This window comes from Chroicocephalus ridibundus, chromosome 19, assembly GCF_963924245.1.
Source record: "Chroicocephalus ridibundus chromosome 19, bChrRid1.1, whole genome shotgun sequence".
In the NCBI taxonomy this organism is placed as follows: domain Eukaryota; kingdom Metazoa; phylum Chordata; class Aves; order Charadriiformes; family Laridae; genus Chroicocephalus; species Chroicocephalus ridibundus.
The window spans coordinates 7670375-7687196 of record NC_086302.1 but is presented as its reverse complement, the minus strand read 5'-3'; the positions used below and the strand labels follow the sequence as shown (position 1 = coordinate 7687196).

At 47.5% G+C, this 16822-nt stretch overlaps 1 protein-coding gene across 5 annotated transcripts in view; it reads right to left on the bottom strand.

The window, feature by feature from the left end:
• HIVEP3 (HIVEP zinc finger 3) overlaps nucleotides 1-16822 on the bottom strand; it is a 286550-nt gene that overhangs the window by 76882 nt on the left and 192846 nt on the right. The gene's annotated exons all lie outside the window — the stretch shown is intronic.

Below are 16822 nucleotides of genomic sequence, written 5' to 3'. Positions count from 1 at the left end.
AAGCTCCACACCCAGGCACGGAGTTCAGGCCTGCTCAGCTACTGAGTGTTCAGATCAGTATGCAGGTGCTGCAGCCCTTCCTCCGAAGCTCACGTTTAGTCCCAAGTTTTGCACTTAGACCACCTTTAGTTTTCAGTAAAGCATTTACTTCCTCCGTACTTACCTTCCACCACACTCCTAACACAAATGCATTGATCTACACCTGGGTGAGACTCAGATAAAGGAAAGCAACATCCCAAGTGAAGATCTACTTTGAAAAATGACCCTGAGTGTGGACCGTGCTCCGCGTTTTCTTTACATGCAAAGACAAAGCCATTCCCTTCACAGACACAAGCATTGCAATTCCACAGGAGAACGTACGGCGGAACTCGTTTGAGTTCCTCCAAGTTGATGCCCCCATCACCAAATCCTGTGTCCAGTGGCAACTGTGCAATCCACTCTGCAGCAGCGGGGTTTGAACCCGCCACCAGAGCTCAGCTCACCAAATAACAGCGTCGGGACAGAACACCTCTCTCTTCCTTTCCTACATGGTCACAGTGTTTCTGAGCCACTGAAGGAAAAAGGGTGGCAGAACGTATTGCTTACTTAAACATCTCCAGGACACAATTCTGATTGCACAGAAACCCTAGTTAGTATTTTGAAAACCAACTTAAGGTCTCTCAGACTTAGTGAAAATTTTATGAAACCTTCGAGGTCTTCATGTTCAGAGACGGTGTCTCCTCCCACAACTGGCTGCTGCAGGACAGTCTCTGCCTTTAGGAAGCAAGTGCCCAAATATTCCCAAAGTTTTGAGCTTCATTTCTGCCACTTTCTTCAACCTGCCTTCAAGCTTGCTGACACCTTGCCTTTTTATCATATTGTGTCCAACTCTGGACTGCACCTTCCTTATCCCTCTGACCTCCTGCTACCGCAGACCTGACCATGCTACTCAGATCTACACCTCCCCACCCTCCTCCTCCCCCTGAAAATGTCCCGGTGCCACCTCCGTGTGCCAATACCAGCTGTGTAAAGATGGGGTTGCAGTGGGAAGTCACCTCACCAGCCCCCTTCTCCAGACAGCAGAACCCCTGGGCATGTGCTGGGACACGTGCACCTCTGCACACAGACACCAATTCTGTCCAGGCAGACAGGGACATACAAACATCTGAGCAAGAATGAGTTTGGAAACCAAACACTTAGTCAAGTGGCCTCCTCTCAGCTGAGGAACATCCTGAACCACAGCCATGAGAAAAAGGTCATTTTTTTCACCACTCCGCTTCTCATTCCAGTTTTGCTATCCAGACTCTCAGAACCTCTAAGGTCAGGAAGAATGAAGCAGTGGATGGACAGCACTGAGGTGCCTGAACGCAGCTGTTTCTCCTCCAAAATCCCAAGCTCAAAGTGGAAACAAGTTTGGTGAAGTGTCATAAACTCTACTCGAACCCCACAGCCACCACAAAGCCTGGCACAAGGAGCACTCATTTGGCTGGCAGAGGGCTGAAATTCCACCTCCCTTGGGGCCGTGCCTCCTAAAACCCAGCCAAGTCTCTGACAACTCAAACCACTTAAATCCTTTTGGTATCTGATAGCTCCATGCTGTGTTACGGACACAGCATCCATGAGAGAGGAGGTGACCCCTGCACCACCCTGAAGCATTCAGCCACAGGGTGATAAAATGCAAGACAACTCTCCTGCCTCTTAGGGAGGTGGAGCCCATGTCCTATGTCCCAAGTTACTGTCCCAGCCCCGTCACCGGTGTAGCGCATTTCGTTTTTCCAAATAGGGCTGGCCCAGCCTGTAGCCAGGAGCACAGCAAGTCATGAGTCAAAGAGAGGATAAACAAATGGGACCTTCAACCTGCAGCAATGTTTGACCGCTGAGAGAGGAGGATGCCCCGGCTCCTGCTGCTACCTTCAGCCCAGGGCTGCAGGAAGAGACACACAGCAGCAGTTAATGTTGATGTGTTCTGCAAAAGCTTCTGATGTCCCTTTGCCCATTTCTAGGCCATACAGCATCATCATACCCATGATGCCTGTGTGGACACCCATTTGTCAGGCCACCCCCTGACGCAGCAGGTAGGAAATTCCCCAAACCACTGCCAGCAACGGCATCATGCCAATTAGGAGAGCAGTTTCTAGACTGAAGGGGGTAAGAAGCTGCAGGGGTCTTGAATCCTCCTCCCCTCTTCCCTGAAGAGCCATGAACAAGCTGTGCTCCTCTTTCCTCCCCAACATCTGCCTTTGCTGGAGAAAGGAGGACTCTGCTCAAACCGGAGCTGAAGTTATTCCAAGCTGGCACGTGCGGCCAACATAGGGCAAGCACAGCCCCATGCGTGGGGACAAGGGGACCTCCACGGTGGCCCCCAGTTCACTTTCTCCCTATGCTGCCTCCCTAAGTAGGTACAGCTAATTGAAAAAGTACCAACAGAAAGAAAAAGCGCATCCTCCGTTGCTCAGAGCAACACTTGAGATTGGCAAAAGAGCACTCCCTCGGTGCTCCCCCTGCTCCATGATAAAACGAGCGTATCCGCATGAAGTGTGAATATCACTCGGGCGGTTGGGTCTCCATCCACAGCCCCCTCCCCTCTAGCCCTGCTTCCAGCCGGTGCCCTGTGACACGCTTACCCGACGCGTGCCCTGGTCCCCGCAGGGCAGAGCGGGGTGAGGGGCCAGTTGAGGGACAGGGTTGGGAGCCAGCGGGGGGACAGGGGACAGGCAGGAAGGGCCCGCCCAGCACCATCAGTGAGGATGGAGTCTTGGATTAGTGTCCCGGGAAGCAGCCAGCACGGTGCAGGCGAGCAGGACGGATGGCGCAGCAGGAGGCTGGATGGGCTCCCCAGGGGAATCCGCTCGCTCCACGCGTCTGATTGTTAGAAAATAATCGTTTTGGTTTTTTTAAAAAGGATTTTTTTTCTTTCTTCTTTTTTTTTTTTTTTTTTTTAGGAAGCAGGAGCTTTTTGTTTTAAAGCTACAAACTCAGGCATCTATCAACACGATTCACATGTTTGATTCTTAAACTAATTTTACACATGCAACATCTGCCGAGTTGCTGTAGATTTGCCGAGGGGAGAAGACAATTCAGTGCTAAACCTAAGTGACTTGGGTTCAATTCCCACTTCAGTTACACATTTCCTGTGTGAAACCGGGCAAGTCATACCATCTACGGTCCGCGTTAGTCCCCGTTTCTAAAACGGGGATACTTCCTTATTTCACAGATGTGTTGTGAGTCATCCATTAATGTCTATGAGGCCCTCGGATACTACGGGAAGGGAAAGACCCACGGATATAAACAGGGATCCATATAATGAGAAACAGACGGGAAGACATCCAGGAGACTTTCTCTGCTCATTAAAAAGTCTAGGATTGAATGCTTATTAAATTTTACTTATGCCCCACATGGTTTCAGTAACTTCCCTTCTCACCTTTCCAGGCAGCAAAGGGCACTGGTACCTGCGCCACGAGGAAAAGAGACAAAAAAAAGCAATTCTGCGTTTTGCCAGCAAGGCATGTGCAAAGGGTTAATCTCTTTTCATAACTTAAAAGAGGTTGGTTTTTTTTTTTTTCCAGAAAAGCATTTGAGTCGGAACAAGAGTAATTATTGCAAAATCTGCATATTTCAGAGCTAAATATTCCCAGAAATATCACCACTGAAACTAGAAGGAAAAAAAAAAAAAAAAAAAAAAAAAGGCAAGAAATCCTGTGCAGCCTGGCGAGCACCACCGCCAGAAAGCCAGGGATGGAGCGAGGCTCTCTGCACCCCCAACCCAGGTATGGCAAAGAGCAGCTGAGACTTCCCTTCCTCCTGCTCACGCTCACCAAAGGCAGAAGCCACGGCAGTTTCATCCTACCTTAGAGGCCAATACTCAGCTCTGCCCCATCCAGTGCAAAACCTTCGCCTGGTTTTAAGGCAGATCCAGCTCCTGCACGCAGCCTCATGCATCCTGCCTGGACCAGCTCCCGGCCGCTCCATTTCACTGTAGGCAACGGAAGCACCGTTCCCATGCTTGGGAGCAGGAGATTCCAGTAATGTCATTTCCATCACGGAGCGCAACTGGGATTTAAAGTCAGGCAGGTAGGGCATGCCAATATAGCACTCGTATTCCAGAGGGTTTGTTGGGTGTTTTTACGTTCGTAGTGAAAATAATCCTGTTCTCTTGCGAACAAAACTCAAGGAAACCAAGTTCTCTCGCAATGTTTAAGACGGCCCTCAAGAACCATTCAGTGCTTGTGACTGTGACGTGGGATTATGTGCATCACCGTCGCATCGCCTCTGGAGGATTGTAAAAATCTCTGCTGCTTTCACTTCTCACATCCTCATTGCTGCAAGAAAGTCATTAGTAAACTAATATTTTGAAACTACTGCTGTGTAATGATTCCTTCAAAATTCATCTGAATTGAACGCTCCAGACCTGCCAAACCAAGAACGCGAAGCCAGCGATTGGCGAGATGGTGATTCTTTCCAAGGTAATGTGTCTTGCATACAGCTAAAGCAGTAATTGCCTTTCCCCAATAATATGTTCCCCCTGCTGAGACTTATGGTTAAACTCATGTATTGAGAAACCTTCCAAAATGTTTCTACATAGTTTCAAACCAGAGGAATGGAAAAAAAGAAAGGGACAACTACAGTTCAGATGGAGTTTATGATTTCTGCTCAATCTCATAATTGCAGGGTGAATCAGTGGGAAACGAGGTTTCAGTCAATACCACAGTCCCTGGTCTCATGGCCAGCAAGCTCCATAGAGATCAGCTGAAAATGGTTTCCCTTGACCCTCCCCTGACTTACTGACGACCCTCGCCTCAGAGACTGCCTTGCCTTTGTTCCGTGGATGCACGCAGCCACCTCTGGACTGTCTTGCTGGGCACAAGAGTGGCTGCCCGCTGCCCGCCCCCTTCTCCGTTTGCCTCGTGCAAAAGCCAACCGGCCGGTGGATGGTGGAGGTGTGATGCAAAACCCAGGCAGACAGAAGGAGTGCCCAACATTATTTTGCTGTGCGATAAGCAGAATCTTGCTTCAAGATGAAGCTTGCCCTTCTCCAGAGAGCACACGCAAAGCCTAGACACTGAGATGGAGCGATGTCTTCCATGTCACTGTCCCTCAGGGTCAGAAAATTGATCCTGGCTCTTTCTATTTACCGGTGTATGAGTAGCCTCTGTTTCTCTGGAGGGTGGAGGTTTATCTGCAGCTGGTCACTACCCTGCTTCTCCTGCCCTGAGGAACTGACTCCTCGCACTGTCTGGTGAACTCAAGGGTTGGTCCGGAGCAGAAGGAAGTATAGTACGGGAAGTTAAACAAAGAGATGAACCACAGTGTAGGTCAGGCTGCCAAAACGTTAAGAAACAGATAACAGGCCAGATTTGAGACATCGTACACAAAATGCTGTCTCATAGCACGGGGCTCCGGCTTGAACAGACCTGTAAGCAACCGCCGGCAGGAGGAGGGGGTCCCAGGCAGACCCGTTGCTCCCTTGCAGCCAGGTTTGTCTGCAGATCTGCGGCAAGTCAGGCAGAGCACAGGGCACGAAGTTGCCGTTTTGCACGCGTAGGAGCCTGGGCTCATTGCACGCATCTTGTCAAGCCCTGTGCAAATGCATGCCGGACCCAGGACCCGGCCGCGCTGCAGGCGAAGCGCATTGTCTATCTGAGAACCAAAGTTAATATTGCAGTAACACAGCAGTGATTTTAGCCCTTGGTGCAAAAAAATGGACCCCAAATCAACTACCAAAATGGAAACAAGTTCGTCCCAGCACTTTTCATGTTCCGTATTACCCTGCAATGAAAAACAGCAAGTCCTCACACATCTGGACTGGGCTGCCAATAAGGGGTCACTTTGGAACCCCTTCTCTCATTGACTTCAGGAGATGGGGGGGTACCCAGCAGGCAAGCCTGCAGCTATGTAAATTAGAGGGTCAGTTAATCGCGATGCAAAACGGTACTGAACGACAGGAAAGAGGCAGCAGCAGCAAGGAAGTCACGGCTGCCTGTAACGACGAGATGAATTCCTGTTCCTTGCAGAGTATTCTCCAGTCTTTTATATACACAGATTTTACCACCCATGATTTAGACCCCACGCCGGGCTACGTAAGTCCTATAGGGCTTTGCTTCGTAAGGACGCCGAGAAAGCCCTGCAAAAAGCTTGCAACTGTGCTTTTTTCCCCTGGAGCTCACAACAACTCGTTTAGCCTTCCACAGCTCTCCACAGCAGGGGTAACGCCAGACACAAGCCTGCATGTCCAAGCCTCTTGCGCGATGCTCACCAGCTGAATTAATATAATTTCCTTTCCAGTTTATTTTGCACTTCGTGGGCTTCCTGAAGGTTGTATTCCCCTCAGGCTTCACTAAAGAAAAAAAAAAATCAAAAAGAAAAAGCAACAAGTGTCATGGACTATTTAGCTGTATCGTTTAACTTAGCCTCTGGTTTTCTGACGGTTGGTTGAAGTTGAGTTAGAGCCATTCCACAATAGGGAAAATAAGGAATTTTAGTGTATTTCGTAAATATAAGAAGAGAGGGCTGCTTGTGGCCGATTGCAAGAAGTGACCAGAAACGAAGGACTGGAGGGGTTCAAGGCCAGGCTGGATGAGGCCCTGAGCAGCCTGGGCTGGTGGGAGGTGTCCCTGCCCAGGGCAGGGGGTTGGAACTAGGTGATCTTTAAGGACCCTTCCAACCCGAACCATTCTATGATTCTGTGATTTTATGAGTGTCGGAGCGTTCAGGCGTTGAGGCGCTGCCTTGGCCGAGTGCAAGTACGGGTTGCGTACCATACTGCCCATGGAGAACTCCTCCTTCTGCCCTGGTCCAGACAAGTTTACCCTCAGCATGTACTCGCAGGGCACAGATGGGTCAGTGCTTTTGCCTGCAGGGGACAGCAGGTTTGTAGGACTGAACAAAACCAAATGAGGAGTTTGAAGACAATGAAAACAATAAAAAGGAACTTTTAACATGCAAATTCCATCTCTGCTCCTTGATAATTTTACTCTGCAAGCTATTACACAAACTGCTTTTTGTCTCATTAACAATAAAGCAGAAGCAATTAAGCAAAATGCAATAAAACTTTAGCAAAATAAAATTAAAACAGACTCCGAGATTATTGTATAACCTCTCTAAAATGACAAAGTGATCGTTCAAGCTGACATCACAAAAAGCTTCTAGTTTGCTTGGAACACAGAAGCAAGAAGAAATGCTACAGAAAACGTCTCTATACAAACAGCATCTCTCATTGGGAGCGGAGGTGGCCGGTGGCTGCGAGCTGCATTGTAATTTATGCCTGTGCAGAATTACAGTCCCAGCCCACAATAAGGCTCCCTCTCTTTACACAGTCACAGCAAAATGGGGCAATGAAGCGTCCACTCCCGAATTGCATTTGCACCTTTGTGTATATCTACATGCACGTCAAACTACGCAACAGCGCGCAACGCTCAAGCAACTCATTGCTTTAATTGACAAAACAGGAATCGCTGCTAAGTTATCACGAGTTTTGGTTCGCCGTCCTTTCAGTGCCATCACACGCGTACAGCCAGAGTGCTGCCCTTCTCTCCAATGACCTCGATTTTTTTCCTGATGAATTCTGTTGTGCAAGATTACATAGGACTTTCAGGTTTCTGCCCTTCAGATACACGTTAGATGCAAAAACCCAGGTATTCCTTGAGCAACATGTTCGTGAGATGGTAGAACTGGGCTGTAAACAGCCTCTTGTAAACGCACTGTCCCCCCACTGCAAGGTGAGCAGCTCAGAGGCGGCAAACAGAAACCCTGATATGGCACCTGCAGACAAAATGACGGTCTGCCTCATGATCCAGCCATCTCTGCCCACCCTCACCCTCACTGCTCACGTATCTCCGAAGCCCTGCAGACAGAAGAGCATCTTCCCATTGGTTTCTGTGGGCAGATGAAGGTGCTCTGACAGCCACTGCCGCCTGACACGCAGGAAACGAACCAGGCACCAGCAGAGCTGGGAGCGGGAGCAGCTACTGCCCGAGCCAGGGCTCTGCAGCGGGCAGATACGGCATCTCACATCCTGTCTGGGTGGCACGGACGGGGACCTCTGCTATAATTCACCAATGGGTGGCAGGTTCATTTCTGTAACATATTGCTGACAGCCCAACTCTGGCATTCATACTTTGTTTTGGCTGGCCCCTACACAGTTACTTTTTTTTTTTCCTTCTAATGTTTTCTGGTTTATACTTTAAAAAAAAAATAATCATTAAATATCTATGGGTTTTTGTCATTTCCCTCTCTGAGAAAACAAAGTAAATTTACAGGGTTTTAGCAAGCTCTCAGAACACGCCAAGGGCTGTATCCTTCCAGAGTTTAAATGCCAGTCACTGGTAAAGGTGAGAGGCGTTTGAAAGGCAGACAGGAAAATCTGGAGTATCCCATTCGACACGTACAATACTGAAATAAGCCAAAAGCACGCAGGCCACAACCCCCAGCGCTCCGCGCAGAGACGGCTGACCGCCCCGCTCACCACAGCATTCCCCCACGGCCTCAGCAAAACTCACACGTGCTCAGCAGAAAGTTTCCCCGGAAAACATGAAAAGCTTTGCCCTCTCAGCTTCCTGATTATTTTTTTTCCTCCCCCCTCAAGCGAAGAAGAGAGGGATCAAGGCTGACAAAGTACCCCTGCCATGAAGCTTGCTGTTGCTCTGGCTTTAGAAAACACCGTGCTGGCACAGGACCAAAGCTGAGGCGCTCGGCGCTGGATCAGTGCCGCAGCCCTGCCTTGTTACACCAGGGCCCAGGGAGCTGCGAGCGCAGAAGGGAGGAGAAAGGAGGGAAGCACCGATCACCCACGAAGGGAGCAGAAGGAAGTCACTTTTGCCCAAGGAACTGCAATATCAAGGCATGCGGGAATGGACCTATCTGTCCTTAATTCTCGCCCATTCCCTTCAGAAAAAAAACAAATGCCAAACCACCATAAAATAGAGCAAATGCAGAGCCACACTGCACACCCACATGAAGTTCCTGGCAATGGGAAGCAGGGAGCAGCGGGAACCTCCCCTGGCTGCCTGGCCTCGGGACAGGCTGTGTGCTGCTGCTCCGGCGCGGGGACGGAGTCAGAACCCTGTGAGCACGACAGATAGGCAGGGCCAAAGGATCCGAGTTTTGCAACGCAGGGTCTTCCTATCGCTTTTGTAGCTCTGGTAGGAACTCTGCCCCAGTTCTCATGCCACCCAGGATCACAGAATCACAGAATGGTCCATGTTGGAAGGGACCTTTAAGACCATTGAGTCCAACCATTAACCTAACGCTGTCAAACCCACCACTAAACCATGTCCCTCAGCACCGTGCCTACCCATCACAGAATCACAGAAACTTCAGAGTTGGAAGGGACCTCTAGAGATCATCTAGTCCAACTCCCCTGCTAGAGCAGGATTGCCCAGAGAACATCACTCAGGGCTGCATCCAGGTGAGTCCTGAAAATCTCCAGAGAAGGGGACTCCACAACCTCCCTGGGCAGCCTGTTCCAGTGCTCTGTCACCCTCACCGTAAAGAAGTTTTTCCGTGTATTTGAACGGAACTTCCTATGTTCCAACTTGTGCCCGTTGCCCCTCGTCCTGTCACTGGGAACCAATGGAAAGAGTCTGGCACCATCCTCCTTCAACCCACCCTTTAGATACTTGTATGCCATAATAAGGTCCCCCCTCAACCTTCTCTTCTCCAGGCTAAAGAGTCCCAGCTCTCTCAGCCTTTCTTCATAAGGGAGATGCTCCGGTCCCTTAATCATCTTAGTTGCCCTACGCTGGACCCGCTCCAGTAGTTCCCTGTCCCTCTTGAACTGGGGAGCCCAAAACTGGATGCAGTATTCCAGTTGTGGCCTCACCAGTGCAGAGTAGAGGGGGAGAATGACCTCCCTCGACCTACTGGCCGCACTCTTCCCTATGCAGGCCAGGATTCCATTGGCCTTTTTGGCAACAAGGGCACATTGTTGGCTCATGGATAATTTACTGTCTACCAGGACCCCCAGATCCTTCTCCTCAGAACTACTTCCCAGCAGGTCCACCCCTAGCCTACACTGGTGCTTAGCATTCTTCCTCCCCAGGTGCAGGACCTTGCACTTTCTTTTGTTGAACCATCTACCAGATCATGGCATGACAGGCGGGTAATCCCTGCAGCTGTGAAAAGTTTGCATCACTTCAGGTCATGACCTCACCAGATCTCGCGAGCCACATCAGGATCGGGAAGACATTGGTATTTCGCGAGGAGGTCTGCAGGGAAATCCAACAGACGGCTGCCCTACCCACAGGGAGCAGCCACATCAGTGCCCTCAGGCTGGGAGGCTGATGGAAGTTTGTGATTGAAATCTGAGGACCGACCATTAAAGAGCCCATAAGCCCTTCGGGGCAACCACAGCCTGAAATTCCCACACTGTTGGACAGGAGGTTTTTCTTTCCTTGCTGCCCTGCAAGGTCGCTACATGCTCTCACCCAGCTGCCTGTCCTCCATGCACAGCGTTCCAGCATGGGATGCGATACACTGAGCTACCCGAGTTCCTACGGGCTCTAATATCCAGTAAGGACAGAAGATAACTACAGAAATATAAATACCTCATTAATTGTCTGAATTAGGATGATGCAAAAGCAGGGTGTAGATGGGGGAATTGCTGCATCTGTTCATAGCCTCTGATAAGAAATAAGTAAATAAAAATCAGATCTTCCTAAGTAACATGTTACTTTCTGGACACAGCATCAATACACAATGCCTTATTTTGCCAGTCTGTATCTTATTTAACCAAACACAAAGATGCTGAAAGATTTATATTTAAGTGACAGTGAAAAAAACAAACCTTGGAATCTCAGTGGAAATAATTCAACACGGAAACTTCCCCCACCAATTCAGGACCAAAGACAATGGGTTTTTTCCTATTCTCAATGAAAAGAAAGTCAGAAAGAGAAGAAAATGGTCCTATTATTCCCTACAGGCAAAAACAGAGCTTCTGATCCTATCACCAGGCCGGCAACCTCCTATTTACAGAAACAGCCTTGACTCGTTGGGCACATATAACAAAATTCATTTATATTTTATCACATAACAGAAATGGTGAAAAAAAAAAAAGAGATGCATTTTACACATACTGAGCAAGTGCTTGCTTGTCCCCAGTGCCACCCTCATCTTGAAAACCTTCCTTGATAAAGACTTTGCTGTGTTTCCGTTACGTGGCAGGGGAATTGGTAGAAGAGTCAGTTTAATTAACACAACTTTTCTCAAGATAAATATTTTCTCAGGCGACTTGGAGCGGCTGAAACGCTGTGCACTGGCAGCTGGGCAGATGGAAGCAGCTCTACCAACGAACGCAGAACCAGCTGCAATAGATGGTGTCGCTCGTACAATTCCTCTTTCCCAGCAACGTGCCTCAAACCTCACTTCGAAAGGATAACATATATCCTGCAGATGTCTGCGCACACACACACATATATGTAGAGTAGCGTTTCCAAATTAGAAGCTGCACAGCTCTTTGCAAACAGCTATGACGGGTGCGAAGACACGTCACCGTTGGAAGACCCTGGTGTTCCTCACACCAACGGCATGGAGGTTCGGAGGGAAACGTCACGTTTTAGAGCTCTCGTACTGCCAGTAAAGGCCGCGCCAAGTCACAAAAAGCAGAAATAATTTGAAATCAAGATATACATTTGTATAACAGGAAAGAAAGAAAAAACATGACTGAGTTTGGAGGGAATGTTGTTAGCTTTGTAGGAAGAAAAGAATCAAGTCTGGACAGTGTTTGCTTCCTTGTCATCACAAGCTCTACAAAACTCCCTTGTATGCACATACAAAAATACACCTTATGCCAGTGAAACGAAGCAGCTTTTAATGAGAACCAGAATGTGTTTTGGTTAATTTCCAGGTGATTGGTCTCTTATTCACAGATACTTCTTGTGGATGAATGCAAATATTTACACAGGGACCCCATCAGCTGTGTGTCCATCGATTCTGTTTTTTCCTCTCATAAACCTGTTCCTCAGGAATCCGCAGCACCAGCATTCACTGGGGGAATGAGAGAAAACCCAGAGCAAGATCTTCCACATTTTCGCTACCCCAGACAGGATCTCCTCCGCACCAGAGAATCTCCACTCTTTTAAATCCGACTGGATTAAAGTATCAATCAAAAATTCCCCATCCCCGACTCCCACACAGGGATGCAGTTAAACCAAATATTCGCTCTAGCATCTGCTGCTTCCACTGGACTGTTGTGGCTCTATTGGAGAGCTGAGGCGGTTTTGTATGGGGAAGCTTCTCTCCACTTTGATGGGACAAATGTATGAGCATATAGCCATTGGGCAGGACAAAGAACAATTTTTTACCAAAATGAAGACCTGGAGACTTCTGCCTACGCCCGAGATAGAACAGGCATTCCTAGTTTTAAAAGACAATTTAAAAACCAGGAAGCCTGGTGCCACCTTTTCCTTCCTCTGAGTCTCCAGGCTGCTTCAGACAATGCCACTTCCTTACATTTCATAGAATCATAGAATCTTCATGGTTGGAAAGGACCTTTGAGATCATCGAGTCCAACCAAACAACCTACAATCTCTGCCACTAGAGCATGCCCTGAAGTGCCAAATCTAGACGTTTCTTAAATCCCTCTAGGGATGGTGACTCAAGCACCGCCCTGGGCAGGCTGTTCCAGTGCCTGACCACTCTTTCAGTAAAGTAATTCTTCCTAATATCTAATCTAAACCTCCCTTGCCGCAGCTTCAGACCATTAGACCATTCAGACCATTTCCCTTTACATCTGTAAAGGTTTGAGAGCTCCAAATAGGAACACGCTTATGGATGCAGACCTGGAGTACAAAGCCATACGAGTCCACCACAACATCTAGTCTGGTGGCTGTTGGTCATGCGTGGACTTGCGGTGAAGGACGAGCAGGAAGATCCACCCACAGAAGAATCTGCTGAATGAGACTTCCAGCCTCACCCCACTCCCGACCAACTGTTCAAAACCATCTGAACTTCACAGCATAGGAATTGCCCGAGTAGTACATGGGGCCACCTGAATACATCAAAGGAAGAGCTAATGCATGAGATCTGTGTTTGCTTCATCCTCCTGTTAATTTTTGTAAGGCAGTTACTTAGACACCTCTGTATTCCTGAGAAGCAACTCAGTTTTTGTGACTTTTATTAGTCCTTAGTTTATTGGCCACTAAAATCTGTCCAGTGAAGGTACCTGCAGATGGAGCTGGTAAATTGACAGGTGACATTGGGAGTCACGATTTTTGTTGAAAGCAGCTGTGAAGTTACAGAACTTACCCCAAATCAAAGGGAAAGCGATCTTACGTACAGTCTAACCTGCCGGCAACGTTTCAACAGAAGCCGTATACGCCGCTATCACAGCCATGGACTGGATAAATTATCCTAACCTATCAATGCCATAAGCAAAATTACATCTTAATGTAGATCAGGAGAATGAGACCACTTCAGTGACACAAAGCTCCACTTTCTAATCCTAATGGACTTATAGAATTTGTTTCTAATAGCTAATGAATTAAGAATCCACCAATTATGTGTCCAATTACCATTAGGCTTCTAATGAAATAAAGTGTGAACTTCTGTTTAATTAGAAATGAGCTCATGCTGGTGACCAGAGACACCTTTAAAATATCTTTCCGCACTTCACAACTGAGCTCAGAGTTGGAATGGCATTAAGGAAACGATATGGAGGTCAAATATTAAAGATTTCAAGGCAAATATATATTTTTCAAAGCCTGGTCCCACATCCCTACCAAAGAAGGTGGATATATCTGTGTGCATAGTCACACCAGGAAATCTGAGATCACATTCCTTCTGCTTCGTGCTAGTTAGGCTTCAAAATATTTATTTGTTGATATTTTTAAAAGAATTGAAATGTCTTTGGCAAAAAAAAAAAAAAAAAAAAACAGACAAGGATTTTCATTAACACTTCCAAACAGAATTTTTTTTTTTCAATAAAAGCAAGTTACCTTTTTCTAAGAAATTGAAATAACAGATCTTAAACCTAGATCCAGAGATTGCTCGTGTGTATCATCTACTGATCCAAAAAAGCCTCCTGCTTTGCAAAGCCTCAAGAGGAAGAATGCTTCAAAACACCTCACCTACGATGAAATCTCTAACTGATGAAACAGTTAAGAGCTCACAAAAAAAACCCTCATTATTTTAATGCAAGCAATAAATTCTTTGGTCAAAGATCACAACTAGCTACGCATCTGAACTTTAGATTAAGTGGCTACTAAAAAGAAATAAATTAATAAATTAATAAATAAAAATCCCCACTCAAAACCATCAAGTCAACATCTGTTGGCAAAATGAATCTTCAGCCAGCATTCACGTCTCCTCTTGACTATGTCGTATCAGCATGAAAAGTAACAAGAGAAGTTTATGAGAGTACTGACACCCCAATTTTTGTCCAGATGCTTTGGTTAGATCTAGCAATCCTCCCGTTTGGATTCGCAACGGGCTCTCTTGGCGTGTTCCAAGGTAGCAACATGTTTTTGCAAAATACCATCTATAAAGCACAGCACTGAACCTCTATCCAGCAAAACTCTTTTTTTTCAAGGGCTGCTGAAAACGGGCCACGGCTCCCTCCAGCGTAACATAAAGACAACCTTCATTATTCCTAGCATTTAGTGGGTCCAGGGACAGCCAACCGCCTGCTAAAACCACCCTGTACAGAAGCATGAGTGCTGTAACAAGGCTTTTGTCTCTACCTTCCCCTCAATGCGCAAAACAATGTTTGTAGATGAGGCAAGTCTGAAATTGCCTCCAGCCTCTTTAGGAAAGGTTAAAAAAAAAAAATATATATATATATATATGTAAAAAAAAAAAATCTATTAAGGGGCCAGCATTCCTGCTTTATGCCTGTTCATTAGCAGGCAACAAAAGGAATAGCTACAGGCCTTGACAGGAATGGAGCAGACCTTCATTTACGGGTGTAGGTCTGGTGTATGGCTGCTGTCTCTGCAGACACCGCTCACTGGCTCTAGGCGGTCGACAGCAGAGGCTGTCTTTTGCCTGCTCGGCAGCTGAACAGGGCAGTTATGTCAGTACAAGTATAAAACAGTGGGGGACAGGTTCAAAAAAGGTGTTGGGCGAGGTTCCTGCATGCCCCGGAACAGAAGGCTCCAGTCACATCTTGTTAAGGAGGGCAACTCAGAGATCTCTTGTTAAGGTAACGAACAGTGAGGCCAGGTCTGGAGGAAGAGTTCATGTCTTTAAATAGACCAAATGATATAGTCAGAAACACCCAGGCGAGCTTTCAGCCACACCAGCCCTGTTGCAGGTCAATAACACTACAACTTTTGCAAGTCATTAAAAGAAACCAGCGGCTCTCACACCGCCGGGGTGGGAAAATAAGGTGCAACAGGAGGAAAGTCCCCTGCAGCGTGGTGGAAAAGGGCAGGGAGCTACTAGATCTCTACTTTCTCTGCCGCTCACCACTTGCTCAGCACGTCTGTCTGCAAGATCAGTAATTCTCTGCACGTTTCCTTTCAGTTGCGATCGCCGTTTATGGGTGCCTGGGGTGTGCCCGGCAGCGGGGAGCAGGATGTGGTCCCACACCTCCCGCGCACAACACACAGCACCCCAGTCACAGCTCAGCACCTTGAGGGCTCGGAAACCCTGCAGAAAAGCACGGCATGAAGGTTGCTTAGATTTCCTCCCCCCAACTCCTCCACCACCTTGGTTGCTGGCCACAAGCCACCCAGGAGTTTCACTCCTCCACTTTCAGGGTGCAGCCAGCGAAGAGCACCTCTACGCACGCCTCCCAGCACGCTTACGGCATCGCCTATGGCTCCTCCATCGGGTCAGGCTGCAGACCAGAAGGTGGTGCTGCAAGAATGGTGGAGACACAACCGCCTGACCTGAGCTGGGGTGGAAGATGCTGAATCATCCATCCGTCGGGCTTCACAAAGCCCCACCGCCTACCAGACCTGCTCACTCGAAACCAACAGGGTCCAAAACTGGAGGAAGCCAAGCCATTAACTGGGCATCTGTGTAGAAGCCCTCTTCTGAGGAAGCTGAACGACCCTGGTTTTCTGCTTTGCAAAATTTTCCTCTTTGAGTCTTTTGCATTCATTCATGAAGAACAGGATTGCGGGGGAGGAGAGCCGTAAATATGGCCCTGCTCGGGTTGCAGAGAGAGGATGCTTGGGCAGACAAGTAACATTCTGACCACATACCCAAAAAGAGAGAAATGTCTTTTCTTCCACACCCTCCCTCCCCCACTCTTTTTTTTTTTTTCTTCTAAAAGTCAGTTTGGAAGATACTATTCCTTCCCACAGCAAAAGTAAGTGGCATTCTTACAACCAAATCTGGAGTTTAAGAGAAGCGTCCTAGATATAATCAAACGATCATCCAAATAAAAGAAGGAAGTTCAAGCCCGGATGCAAAAGTGTTAAATTAAAAATACATGACCCGCTTGATAATTGCACAAGAACTTGTTTGTTTTCACAGTGAGGTTCTGCACAGCTCACAAACCAAATACGATGACCTGCGGGGGCTCCACAGGCTATTCTGTGATGCCAAGTCCTAACGGCAACGAACTGGTGTGCAGATAGTCCAGCATTTGTCTTGGGAATTCCTATTCTTAGCCCTAGACTGAACAGCAAACAACATTCATGCTCACATTTACAGGGCACTACAGATAGAGAATTTCAGGAAAAAAATTATACTGTAGTCAAGGCCCTTGATTTTTTTGGAAAAAGCATTTCCAGGAAGATTAAAAAGTTGATTTTCCAAAACATGATGCCACAATCTCACTTGGTCTTCAGAGACCCTCAGATCTTAAGACCAGAAGACAGCATGATAAATGATAAAGCCTGACCTCACAGGCTGAAGAACCTCTCAGACATTTCTGCATCAGGCTCATTACTTGTCCTTG